Consider the following 13411-nt stretch of genomic DNA (forward strand, 5'->3'; position numbering starts at 1 on the left):
CACAGGATAGATTTGCCACTCCTTAGAATAAGGTTGGCAGGTTCTAACGCAAGTCCAACTTGCAAGTGGATGTGTAGTCATCCTGCTACATCACCCTTCTTGAGCTGATTTGCCAAGTTAGGGGAAGTTATGTATTGCTTAGTAAGCAAAGGGTCAATCAAGTGAGCGACATGGTCACCAAGATTTATTGTCTTAACTTAAGAAGCCTAAGGTGTTGGTTAATTTGTGTTGACAGGGTATGACCCTAACCCAAGGACAAAAGGGTAAACAGAAAAACCCTTGGGGATCTTGCTAAGTCGCAATTGATCCCGGATTGAATGCTGGATGCATTCGGAGAGAAGGATTCACTCCTTAGCAGTTGGCCAAATAAATGACCACTAGATTGATTGTGTTTGTAACAGTTTAGCAGCACTGTTTTCATTGTTTGCTCAAGGAACTAAAGATGAAAAGATAATTAATGCTTCAGATTGAAGGCCTGAAGAGAGAGGTAGCATCAGTTACCCCCGACTGTCTGCCTGACCCTAACCAAGGGGGTTATTAGCTGCACTAAAAACGTGGACCGAACCTGTCGCGAAAGGTCTCTTCGTTGGGTGATACTTGGAGCAGGAGGACGCTTGGGTGCCAGGGGGGCTCTGGCCTTGCCTTTCGGGCCCTGCACAAGAGGCCAACGTGACTCAGGATTGGATCTCAAGGCCCGCATGCTAGCTACCGTTCTAGGAATTTGACCACTAGGAGAACCCTGATTCAGGTCGGTCCTAAGTGGGAACTGTTGAGATGCTTCTGTTTCGTGGTAGACTTGGGAAGACCTAGATCGCAAACCCCGTGACATTTCGTGGGAGTGCCGGGCGGTGCTTTCTGGACTCTCCTCTCGATGGGTTGCTAAGACATGTCCTGCGAGCAAACAGGTGGACACGTTATATTTGATATCAGAGCAAGCCAATGTGGATCTGTCTTTTACAAGAAAACTTAATAAGGTAGAGTAAAGCAAATGTTGCTGTAAAGAACATTTCCTTACTTATTGATGCTGTCTTACAGAGTCATGAAGCATGGAACAAATTCTTGGTGTTCCAGGTCATGTTTACGACTGCGATGCATGCTTCAGATTATTGATGGAGGATTGATATGATGAATATCCTAGACCGCATCTACAATCCATCACCCTTGTACATGGAACGGAGATGGATGGGTGTTTCAGGGATCTATTACATAGCTGCACACCAACTTGCCTACCTTCGAACCAACTTGAAGAGAATCAAGTGGATGGAGGACTTAAAGATCGTGAAGCTGTTCATCTTTGTTGAGGCTCATGCAAATGCAACCCTACATGTTGGTGGTCGAAGGGTTAAGTAGAACAAGTATGTGTATGAGGAAGTGACTCGAGTAATCCCTATCGACAGAATCAAAGTGTTGGGACATTACGAGAAGAACGGGTACCAAAGAAAAGGATACCCTAATCTCCCAATGACCTACCGATTCCTGAAAAGCTATGACCCCAATCCATACTATTACTCAGTTCCTAGCTGAATGTAACACAATCTTGTTCTCCTCAAATTAATGTATCAGCTTGTTCCATTTTCCAAGAATGATTGTACTCGAAAGGGCTATGCCCATATGAATGAAATAAGACTTCTTTTTGTCAATGATTGTCTTGACTGTGAATGTTGATAAGAAGTAAAGGGATTTGGTCACTTGGCTAAAAGCTGAAGTGGACATGTAATGTAATGTGGAATTCCTGTTGGGAGGAATGTCGACTTCGATCAGATTCAGGGTCACGAACCTAGGTATCCATGAGTGTTTTCTTGGAATGGATTGGCTTAAACCTAATGATGCCACATTCATTGTGGAAAGGGTCAAGTTTCCTTTCAAAATTCTGAAGGGAAACTGGTCACAACTCAAGGAGAGGCTGGAAAGCCAAAAATTCAATTGGCCAAAGCATCTCGGATAATAAAGGAAGTTAGAAAGGGACTACCTGTCTATTTGATTAAGCTTAATAAGCTAGATCAGAATCAAGAATCTAGTGAAGAATATTCATGGCTAAAGGAGTACGCAAAAGTATTTCCTCAAGATCTGATAGAAGGCCTCAAAGGGAAGTTGATCATGAAATCAAGCTAGTGCCAAGAGCTGCGCCAATTGCAAAGAGGACATCTAGAATGTCCATCCCGGAAGCAATTGAGCTAAAGGAGCAACTCAAGAAATTGTTAGATCAAGGCTATATCCATCCCAACAGTTCACCATGGGGAGCTCCAGTGATGTTCCAAAAGAAGGAGGATGGAACACTTCGGCTATGTATTGATTACAGAGGGTTGAATCAATCAACTATTAAGAACAAATATCCTATTCCAAGAATAGATGAACTTCTTGATCATCTTCAAGGTGCGAAGATCTTGTCCAAGATTGATCTCAAGTCTGGATACTATTAGATAAGGATCAAGGAAGAGGATATTCCAAAGATGGCATTCAACACAAGATATGGACATTTTGAGTTTCTAGTCATGTCGTTCGGGCTGACAAATGCACCTGCCACCTTCAACAGGTTAATGCAGAATATCTTTAGGCCATATCTTGACGAATTTGTACTCGTCTTCTTCAATGATACCTTAGTCTACTTCAAACAGGAAAAATATCATGAACCCCAACTTCGCATTGTCCTTGAGATAATGAGAGCACACAAGCTTTATGCTAAGAAGAAGAAGTGTGCATTCTTCAAGTGACAGATTCAGTATCATTGTTTCAGCAGAAGGAATATCAGTGGATCCGACCAAGGTCAGAGATGTTCTAGAATGGCCAATACCAACAATTGTCAAAAAAATACGTAGCTTTCTTGGATTGACACGATGGTATAGGGTCTTTATCAAAAACTATGCTTTGATTGTAGTGCCTCTCTGACGGATCTACTGAAGAAGCAAACATTGATTGTATGGTCAACTACTGAACAATCTAGCTTTGATAAACTAAAGCAAAGCTTGGTATCAGCACCTATCCTGAAACTTCCAGACCTCAGTAAGGAGTTAGAAGTAGTAACTGATGCTAGCACACTTGCCTTAGGATGTGTGCTTATGCAAGAAGGTCATCATGTAGCATACTCTTCAAGGAAATTGAAGAGCCATGAGAGGAATTATGCTACCCACGATCTGGAGTTGTTAGCTGTCATCCATACTCTTGAGCTTTGGAGACACTACATGCTGGGTAGCAAGTTTACCCTAGTGACCGATCATAAAAGTCTCAAATGGATCTTTACCCAGAACGGGCTCAACATGAGGCAACGTCGATGGATTGAAGTGCTGGAGGAATATGACTTTAAAATCAAATACCGGCCTGGAAAGGAGAATGTAGTTGCTGATGCACTTAGTTGCAAGGCATTTCTAAATTCTCTAATCTTGCAAGATCCATCAACAGCTAGATCTCTAGCCACAAAGGTATCCATGCCAAACAACCCAATACTTGAGCTAGCTAGAAAAGAAGCATGCTATGATCCAACTTACTAGAAAATGCTAAGGGAGATCCCTGTCAAGGATCAAGACCCGAAGTTATAGGCAAAGTATCAAGAATTCTCTAACAATAGTGGACTTGTCTACTATAGAACGAGATTATGTATACCGACAAGCCAATCACTCAAGCAAAAGATACTTTGGGAAGCTCATGATTACCCTTTTTCAGGACATCCTGGCTATGCCAAGACCCTCAATGCAGTCAAAAAGAGCTATTATTGGGCAAGGCCCAAAGGTGAAGCTCTCAAATATGTCACTGAATGTTTGTCTTGTCAACGCATTAAGGCTGAACATGTCAAAATGCTAGGGAAGTTGCGACCACTTGACATTCCCCAAATGAAATGGGAATTCATTAGTGTCAAGAATCACGTGGTGGGGGGAGTTGCTCAAGATGATGTGCCGAACACACACAGAATGCACAAGGAGAAGCTCATTCAAGAGACAAGAAGAGAGATGGAGGCCAAAACGTTTTCTTGGTGATTTCTTCTTCTTCTTTCACACTCTTTACAATGTACACAAAGTATAGATAAGATGCAACATAAAGGAAAGTGGCCTATTAAGTCAAACAATGCATAACCGACTACACTAGTTGACTGGCGCCATAACTATGCCAGCTGTAAATAGGTGTAACAACCTGAATATAATAAGTAATGAGTCAGTGGCCATGTGAGAGTCATAATGACCACTGACGTGCTAAGTGTAGACGTGTGGACCCATCTAACCTGGCGGTCCATCATCAATGTCCACATGTGTTGAGCTTGTCATCTCAACACTCCTCCTCAAGCTCAATTGCATCTCTACAACTCCAAGTAAGCTTCGAAACTTTTGAAGCTTCTCTGTACCCAATGCCTTCGTGAAGATATCAGCTATCTGATCCTGTGTGCTGACATACACCAAGTCAATCTCACCTGCTAGTATCTTCTCTCTCACAAAGTGGTAGTGTACCTCAATATGTTTTGTCCTGGCATGGAACATAGGGTTCCTAGCCAAGTGTATACTGCTCATGTTGTCACAATAAATGATAACTGGACCTTCCACCTGCACATCCAAATCAGCCAATAACTTTTGCAGCCATACTACCTCACATGCTGCAACAACAGCACCTCTATACTCAGCCTCTATACTTGCCAAAGCAACTGTAGATTGCTTTTTGCTGCTCCAAGCAACTGCTGCACTACGAAGAGAGAACATGTATCCACTGGTAGATCTTCTATCAGACATACTACCAACCCAATCTGCATCTGTGTATCCAAACACCTGTACATCTGTACATGCCTCATAGAAAAGTCCATAATGTAATGTGGACTTCACATATCTCAATATGCGTCTGACTGCATCCAAGTGTGGCTTTCTAGGTACTTGCATAAACTGACTCAAAAGACAAACAGTGTAGCTCAAGTCTGGCCTTGTAATGGTCATGTAGATCAAACTCCCCACTATCCTCTTGAACATAGTAGGGTCTTCTATTTCATCCCCAACATCAGCACTCAACTTTACATTCTGCTCCAACGGAACTGAAAGTGGTTTGCATGCTGTCATACCATACTTGGACAACATATCCAAGCCATACTGTCTTTGGGACAGCCATATACCATCATCACATCTGATCACCTCAATGCCAAGGAAGTACATTAGCTCACCTAAATCCTTCATCTCAAACTTCATCTTCAAACAAGCCTTGACTTCAGCAATCCCATTATCACTATCACCTGTAATAATCAAGTCATCCACATAGATGACTATGATGACCAAACCTGCATCTCCCTTTCTCACATAAAGTGAGTGATCAGCATCAGAAAAATAAAAGCCAATATTGACAAGATAATCTCTGATCTTGTCAGACCATGCTCTAGGTGCTTGCTTGAGCCCATAGAGCGCCTTCTTCAACCTGCACACATACGTGGGATGCTTTAAATCTTCATAACCTGCTGGTTGATCCATATACACTTCTTCCTGCAAATCACCATGGAAGAAGGCATTCTTCATATCCATTTGCTGCAATCTCCAACCTTTGGTTGCTGCTAAAGCAATCACACATCTGACAGTTGTCACCCTAGCAACTGGATTGAAGGTTTCATCATAATCTATGCCATATGTCTGAGCATAGCCTTTTGCAACCAGCCTAGCTTTGTACCTGCTAATAGAACCATCTGCATTGTTCTTAATCTTATAAACCCACTTACATCCAATAGCTTTCTTTCCCTTTGGCAATGATACTAGATCCCAAGTCTTATTGGCCTCTAATGCAGCCATCTCCTCATCCATTGTTGCATCCCAATGAGCATGACCAACAACCTCCTCAAAACATGTAGGCTCAACATCCTCAACTAGTTTCACCACATAACCATAATGGTGAGCTGCATAACCTTCAAAACCAAATCTTTTAATAGGGTATCTCACCCTGCTAGACCTGTGTACCACTGGATCACTCAATGGAGTCTTTGCATTAACGCGTGCTCTCTGCACACCTGGAGTCCTCATTGAAGGAATGCCAAGCTCATCATCCAAGCTCTCTGAGCCACTGGAGTCTCCATCAAGAACTGCATCAATGCCTTCTGACACTTTACTCTTTCCTTTGTCTTTACCTGTAGTACTACTAGATGCACCTGAAGATGTAGAGCTACTCCTTAGTCTCCCAGACCAAGGACTACCAGATGATGTCTCTGGTCCACTAAGAGTTCGTGATTCTTGCTTTTCAGCCTGCACATGAGTGTCATGATCATCATCATCATCCAATGCATCACCACTAGATGCATACCAACTGCTCATTTCATCAAAGATGACATCCCTTCTCACTCTGAACTTACATGTGACAGGGATGTAACAACGATACCCTTTCTGCTCTAAAGAGTATCCAATAAAGACACACTTTTTAGCCTTTGGATCCAGTTTCTTCCGCAACTCATCTTGCACATGAACATACGCAATGCAGCCAAACACTTTCAAGTGTGAAACATCAGGCTTCTTACCTGTAAAACATTCTTCGGGGGTCATACCATGAACTGCAGTTGTGGGAGTTCTGTTCATAATATAAACAGCAGTATGAACAACCTCAGACCAAAAATGCTTAGGCATATTCTTTTTAGCCACCATCAAGGCACGTGCAACTTCTGCAATATGCCTGTTTTTCCTTTCTGCAACCCCATTTTGCTGTGGGGTATACCTGCATGTGAACTGTCTCTTTATCCCATGAGACCTCAAAAAATCATTGAACTCATTTGAGAGGTACTCTCCCCCTCCATCTGACCTCAAGCACTTTACTTTCAAGCCTGTTTCTCTTTCAACTGCAGCCTTGAAAGTTCTAAAGTGCTCAAAAGCTTCACTCTTTTCCTTCATAAAATATATCCACAGCTTTCTAGAACAATCATCAATGAATGTGACAAAGTATGAACTGCCTCCAAGAGATACATTTTGTGTAGGCTCCCAAATGTCTGTATGCACAACATCAAGGATATTTTTGCTTATATCTCTGTCATGTGAAAAGGGTTGTCTTGCCTGCTTACCAAACTGACATGCTTAGCATACCTTATGAAATTCTGCAACTTTAAATATAGGCAAACCTGTAACCAACCCTTTGGACTGCATTAATTTCAGCCTTTGTACATTTGCATGTCCAATGCTTTTGTGCCAAATTTCAATGTCTGCAACAACACCTTTTCCTTTGGCATACATAGCAGCATTCATAGTAGGAATTCCAGCATCTAGAGTAAACACACGTCCAACTCTACTTCCCTTTGCTACCAACCTGCACTTGTCATTGAAATCTTCTACAAAGCAACCCTTTGCATTAAATCTGACTTGCAGCCCTTGCTCTACCATTTGACTGACTGACACCAAGTTCTTTGTAATAAATGGCACATGTAATACATCTAAAAGACTCTTTGTCTTACCATCATGCAAGGACAAGGGAACTTTTCGAATGTGTGAAATTGGGTGGCATGAGTCATCACCCGTCTGCACATAACCTGCATTCTGCAAATCCTGCATCTCTCCAAACCATTCTGCATGGCTAGTCATATGATTGGATGCACCTGAATCAACATACCAAACATCTTCATGTGTTCCCTTTCCTGTAACAGCATTCAGCATATGCTGCATAACAAACAAACATTCTTTTTTGTCTTCATTCTGTCGTGAAGACGATGCATAGTTTCCTTGCTGCAACTTACCACTATGAATAGCATCTTTCTTAGCATAACATTGGGCTGCAATATGACTTGTATTGCCATAGTAGTGACACACAATACCAGAATTATTAAAGCCTCTATTTTGCTATCCACCTCTTCCTCTAAAGCTCCCCCTGCCTCTAAAGTTACCACGACCTCCTGAAACCTGCATATCGCCAAATTGTTGATTCAATCTGTTTTGCTGGTTGTCACTACCACGTCCTGTACCACGGCCTCTTAAAGAGAACCTGCCATGTCCCCTTCCTGAACTAGAGTAGAAAGCTTGGACCTATTCACCACTTCTTTTAGATGTCTCACTCTGCATGTTGATCTCTTCAGTGATCATAAGGGAGACCAACTCATCGAAATCTGGAAATGGCTTTCTAACATATACGGAAGTTACAAAAGACTTCCAAGCCTTTTCATTGTTAAGTCCACCCAAGGTAGACGACACCAAATCATCGTCATCGGGCATTGCATCAATCGTTGCCAATGCATCTGCAATGCTTCTTACCTTCAGTGCATACTCATTGATAGACATCTTCCCTTTCTTCAATGTATTCAACTCTTGCTTGAGTTGAATCTTTCATGCCTTTGTATTTACAGAAAACATACTTTCAAGTATGGTCTAAGATGCATATGAATTCTCTGCATTTCTAATGTGTCCCAGCATATTATTGTCAATTACTACAGACAACCAATATATGACCTTCTTATCTTTTGCATTACATTCTTTTCGTGCCTTTGTCTCTTCTGCCATTGGAGGATCACTCATTTCCGGCTCCTTTTCTTCACTTGAAATAAACTTGTAGAGACCTTTTCCAATAAGGAAGTTCGTGACACAGAACTTCCATGAAAGGTAGTTGTTCTTGTCGAGCTTCTCAATGATGGGGCTTCCATTGTTCTCTGCCATTATCACAAAATTAATACCAACAGCAAGCAAATCTTCTGCAACCCTTGACCTATAGTGCACAGCAATACACCAGACAACCTTTTTCACTGTCTGCTCAACAATACATGCAATCTGTAACCTGTTTGTAGATAAACCTTGTGTTTACTCACTGATAAACACCTTTGAACTTACAGATCTGAAATTTGTAACCTGCGCACCCACTTTCGGTCAATATAGTCGAAGTCACAGCGTACCCTGAAACTACTGTCCGCAACCTTGCGGCTCTAAAACGGGCCCTGAAACGGCCTCAAATGCCCAAAATAACTGCGGAAAAGTCCTAAAAGGCGTATCTGCAGAATATACAATGCTCTTTGCGCACACCAAATCTCACTGCAATCTGAAATTTTTGCTCTGCCCTGCTTTCGGTGCTTCCACAGGCACTATCCAAGAGAAAGAGTGGAAGGATGGGAGAGCTTCTTACCCGTGGCTCACTTGCTCGAACCTTGCTTCTTCTCCTTTGCTTCAACCTTCGAAATCAGCCTCTCTCAGTGGTGTGGCTCTAATACCATGTCAAGAATCACGTGGTGGGGGGAGTTGCTCAAGATGATGTGCCGAACACACACATAATGCACAAGGAGAAGCCCACTCAAGAGACAAGAAGAGAGATGGAGGCCAAAACGTTTTCTTGTTGATTTCTTCTTCTTCTTCCACACTCTTTACAATGTACACAAAGTATAGATAAGATGCAACATAAAGGAAAGTGGCCTACTAAGTCAAACAATGCATAACCGACTACACTAGTCGACTGGTGCTATAACTATGCCAGCTGTAAATAGGTGTAACAACCTGAATATAATAAGTAATGAGTCAGTGGCCATGTGAGAGTCATAATGACCACCGACGTGTTAAGTGTAGATGTGTGGACCCATCTAGCCTGGCGGTCCATCATCAATGTCCACATGTGTTGAGCTTGTCATCTCAACAATTAGTATGGACTTTGTTGTTGGCCTGCCCCAAGTTCATGGAGGATACAACTCCATTACAGTTGTGGTGGATATGCTCATCAAGGTTGCAGATCTTATTCCTGTTAAGACAAACTATAAAGCCTCAAACATTGCAAGGTTGTTTATCAGGGAGATATTCAAGCTACATGGGTTACCCACCAGAAGAATCATTAGTGATCGTGATTCTCTCTTCACATCACACTTCTGGAGAGCTATCTTCGAAGCCATTGGGACTCAACTCTGTTTTAGTATAGCTTACCATCCTCAAATCGATGGTCAAACGGAGCGAGTCAACCAAGTCATTGAGGATATGCTAAGGGAACAATGCTGCGGTGAACCAAAAAGGTGGATTCAATACTTGCCATTGGTTGAGTTTGCCTATAATGCTTCCTACCAACAAAGCATTTAGATGACCCCTTTTCAAGCATTGTATGGGCATGACTGTCGAAGTCCTTTAAACTTCTCGGATCCAACCTTGAGGGTCGAAGCTTCAACGCAGATGCTGGAAGATATGGATGACCAAATGAAGTCAATAAAATAGGACATCCAAGCCGCCAAGGATAGATAGAAGGCATACACGGATTTGAAACATCAAGATAGAACCTTCGCTAAAGGAGACATGGTCTTCATTCGCGTACGCCCAAAGAAGAGTTCCCTATCCTTACGTGAATGCAAGAAGCTAAGTCCAAGGTATTGTGGACCCTACAAGATTCTCAAGTGCCTAGGACCCAATGCTTATAGACTGCAACTCCTTGAGAACCTAAAGGTTCATAATGTATTCCATATCAGCCTACTGAGAAAGTATGTACCTAACCCTAGCCATGTACTTGATGATCAACAAGTTGTAATGCCTAGCCAAGGAGTCCTTAAGCTACAGCCTGACAGGATCTTAGATGTTAGGGAGAGAAAATTTGTGATCCAGAACCTTGAGAGAATATCTCGTCTAGTGGAAAGATTATCCCGAGGAGGATGCCACTTGGATGGATGAAAGTGCTCTCAACCAACAATACCCCTAGTTCTTCTCGAGATGAGGACATCTTGATTCTTCTAAGGGGGAGAGAATGTAATATTTCCGCCCAAAAATATTATAGAACTTGACCACTGCACGCTCGTGTAAAATCTGTGCAAAGTCATCTCTCGCATCGACTATTGACGGTGGCTAAGTGGTTACCTCGTGCGCGTGATAAAAATCCCCATCTGCAATGTGCAATTAAGGCTGCGGTGGTACGAAGACTGCAAGCCGCGTAAGAACACCCTTCTTGGAAAAAAAGGAAAAATTGAAAATGGATAAGATTAAGGCAAAAATTTTTAAATTATCCCTTCCCCCAGCCGATGCATGGCTATGGGACAAGGATGCGTAGAGGTGGAGTGCATGGGGAGAAGAGAGAAGCACGAGGGCTCCACGTGTGTGGAGTCTCTTCCCCCCCCTCCCCCCCCCCCTTAGCACTATAAAATCACCCTTTAGCATGGATAGAGCAAGAGACAAGGGAGAGAAGGAGGAGCGCCGTGCTAACGCCGTACTGCAGCTGTAGAAAATCACTGCCCTGCCGTGCCCAATCCGCCAGGCCGCTGCCCATACCGCCGCCATCTCATCATAATCCCCCCTATTTTCGTCGTCATCTCCTCTTGCCAATCATTGCCCTTCCCCTCCCACGTCAATTCTGCTGTAAAGGCAGAAGCTTCTTAGAAGCTTCCTTGGAAGCTTCTAAGGATAAGGCCCATAAGCCTTATGCATGCGGTTTTCTCCCCGGGTGCTTATAACCCACAACTGAAAAGGGTAATTCTTGCGCAAGGGAGAAAGTAGGTAGACTTGGAGGCTGCTTTGCCAAAGCTTGGAGGAATTTCAAAGATCGCGTAAAGGATCGTGGAGTTCAAGTCATCAACGATGGCTCCAAAGCCAAAGTCGCAAGGTGCACACGCAGAAGTCTCGGACCCAAATTTACACTTGGACATCACCGCAAGTCCTCAAACACAGGTTCTTGAAAGTTTAATTCCGCGTTGGGCATGCTTAAAATTCATAGGAAAGTTATGAATATAAACCACTTATTCATCTTATGAGCTAGTCGCATGTTGCCTTTTCATGCATTTCGAAAATAACAAGCCTAAACGCATATTGCTTAGGGTTAATCGATGAAATTGTTAAGTGCATCTTTGATTGACCGTGGAAAGAATAAGTGTATATTGCATTTAGGCAATAACTTCCTTGTGAGATTCGCATGCAAAAGTCATTTAGATCCATGTGTTGTCCAAAGGACTGCGTAGCATGAGAATGAAACCATAGACTTGCATGTTGCATTCAAAGATGCTTGATTGAATGGATTAAAGGTTGCATGGTACATATTCATCTTGCATGAACTTCATTAACAATGTTGTATCTAGAAAAGGGTTGCATGTTACATATTCGTCATGCATAAATTTCATTCATCGAAGTTGCATTTAGAAAAGTTTGCATGGCTTATCAAAGCATGAAATTCAATTGCATTAAACGAAAGGTTGTAGGCATAGTTCCTTGATGTAAATCTTTGTGGGTTTTATGCAAGTTATCCTCCAATTTGTCATTCGTCATGACTTAGCAAGAAAATAAAGGGCTATTGCAACCCATATAGTTGCATTGAAGGGAAAGTCTATGTTTTGCATACCTACATGGAACATTGCATCCTGAATCTATTTATTTACACCCTTAGAACAAATTTAGCATCTCTAAGAAGAGATCGTTTCTTGTCGCAAGACAAGTAGACCGGTTTGGTTGGATCACTTGTAAGGGTATAACCCTCAAGGGATTCGAATAAGCATAGCTAGTTAGTACAACGAACACCTCAAAGTGCTAGTTAGGGTTTAGCACGTTAGAAATTCTACCTAGTATTGTACTTGGTCGCCAAGTCGAGACTCTCAAACCTAAAGGATCCTACCCACATTCACAGAATGGTTGGGTTAAGTGAACGCCATGCAATAATGAACTAGGGTTTTTACCCTAAGAATCGAACGACCTAATACTAAAATTTCGATTGAGCCTAGAAATCCTAGGCCCAAATGTTATTGGCCTAGCAAGGTTAGCGTTGGATTGGGTAAGAGGACACCCCAAACCCTACCTCTTGACTAAATATATTTCTTGACCAAGTAACGCCATTGATGGGTGAAATGACCCCATGAGTTAGGTGTGACACTTGTGCAACAAGTTGCAACATCGCATGGCTTTGTGGTTTTATCACAGGATAGATTTGCCACTCCTTAGAATAAGGTTGGCAGGTTCTAGCGCAAGTCCAACTTGCAAGAGGATGTGTAATCATCCTACTACATCACCCTTCTTGAGCTGATTTGCCAAGTTAGGGGAAGTTATGTATTGCTTAGTAAGCAAAGGGTCAATCAAGTGAGTGACACGGTCGCCAGGATTTACTGTCTGAACTTAAGAAGTCTAAGGTGTTGGTTAATTTGGGTTGACAGGGTATGACCCTAACACAAGGAAAAAAGGGTAAACAGAAAAACCCTTGGGGATCTTGCTAAGTTGCAATTGATCCCGGATCGAATTCTGGATGCATTCGGAGAGAAGGATTCACTCCTTAGCAGTTGGCCAAATAAATGACCACTGGATTGATTGTGTTTGTAACATTTTAGGAGCACTGTTTGCATTGTTTGCTCAAGGAACTAAAGATGGAAAAATAATTAATGCTTCAAGTTGAAGGCCTGAAGGGAGAGGTAGCATCAATTACCCCCGACTCTCTACCTGACCCCAACCAAGGGGGTTGTTAGCTGCACCGGGAACGTGGACCAAACCCACTGCGAGAGGTCTCTTCGTTGGGTGCTACTTGGAGCAGGAGGACCTTTGGGTGCCAGGGGGCTTTGGCTGTAAATCCCTTGCCTTCC

Source organism: Lygodium microphyllum, chromosome 13, assembly GCF_053477565.2.
Source record: "Lygodium microphyllum isolate KBCC chromosome 13, Lygodium_microphyllum_v1.1.10, whole genome shotgun sequence".
Classification (NCBI taxonomy): Eukaryota; Viridiplantae; Streptophyta; class Polypodiopsida; order Schizaeales; family Lygodiaceae; genus Lygodium; species Lygodium microphyllum.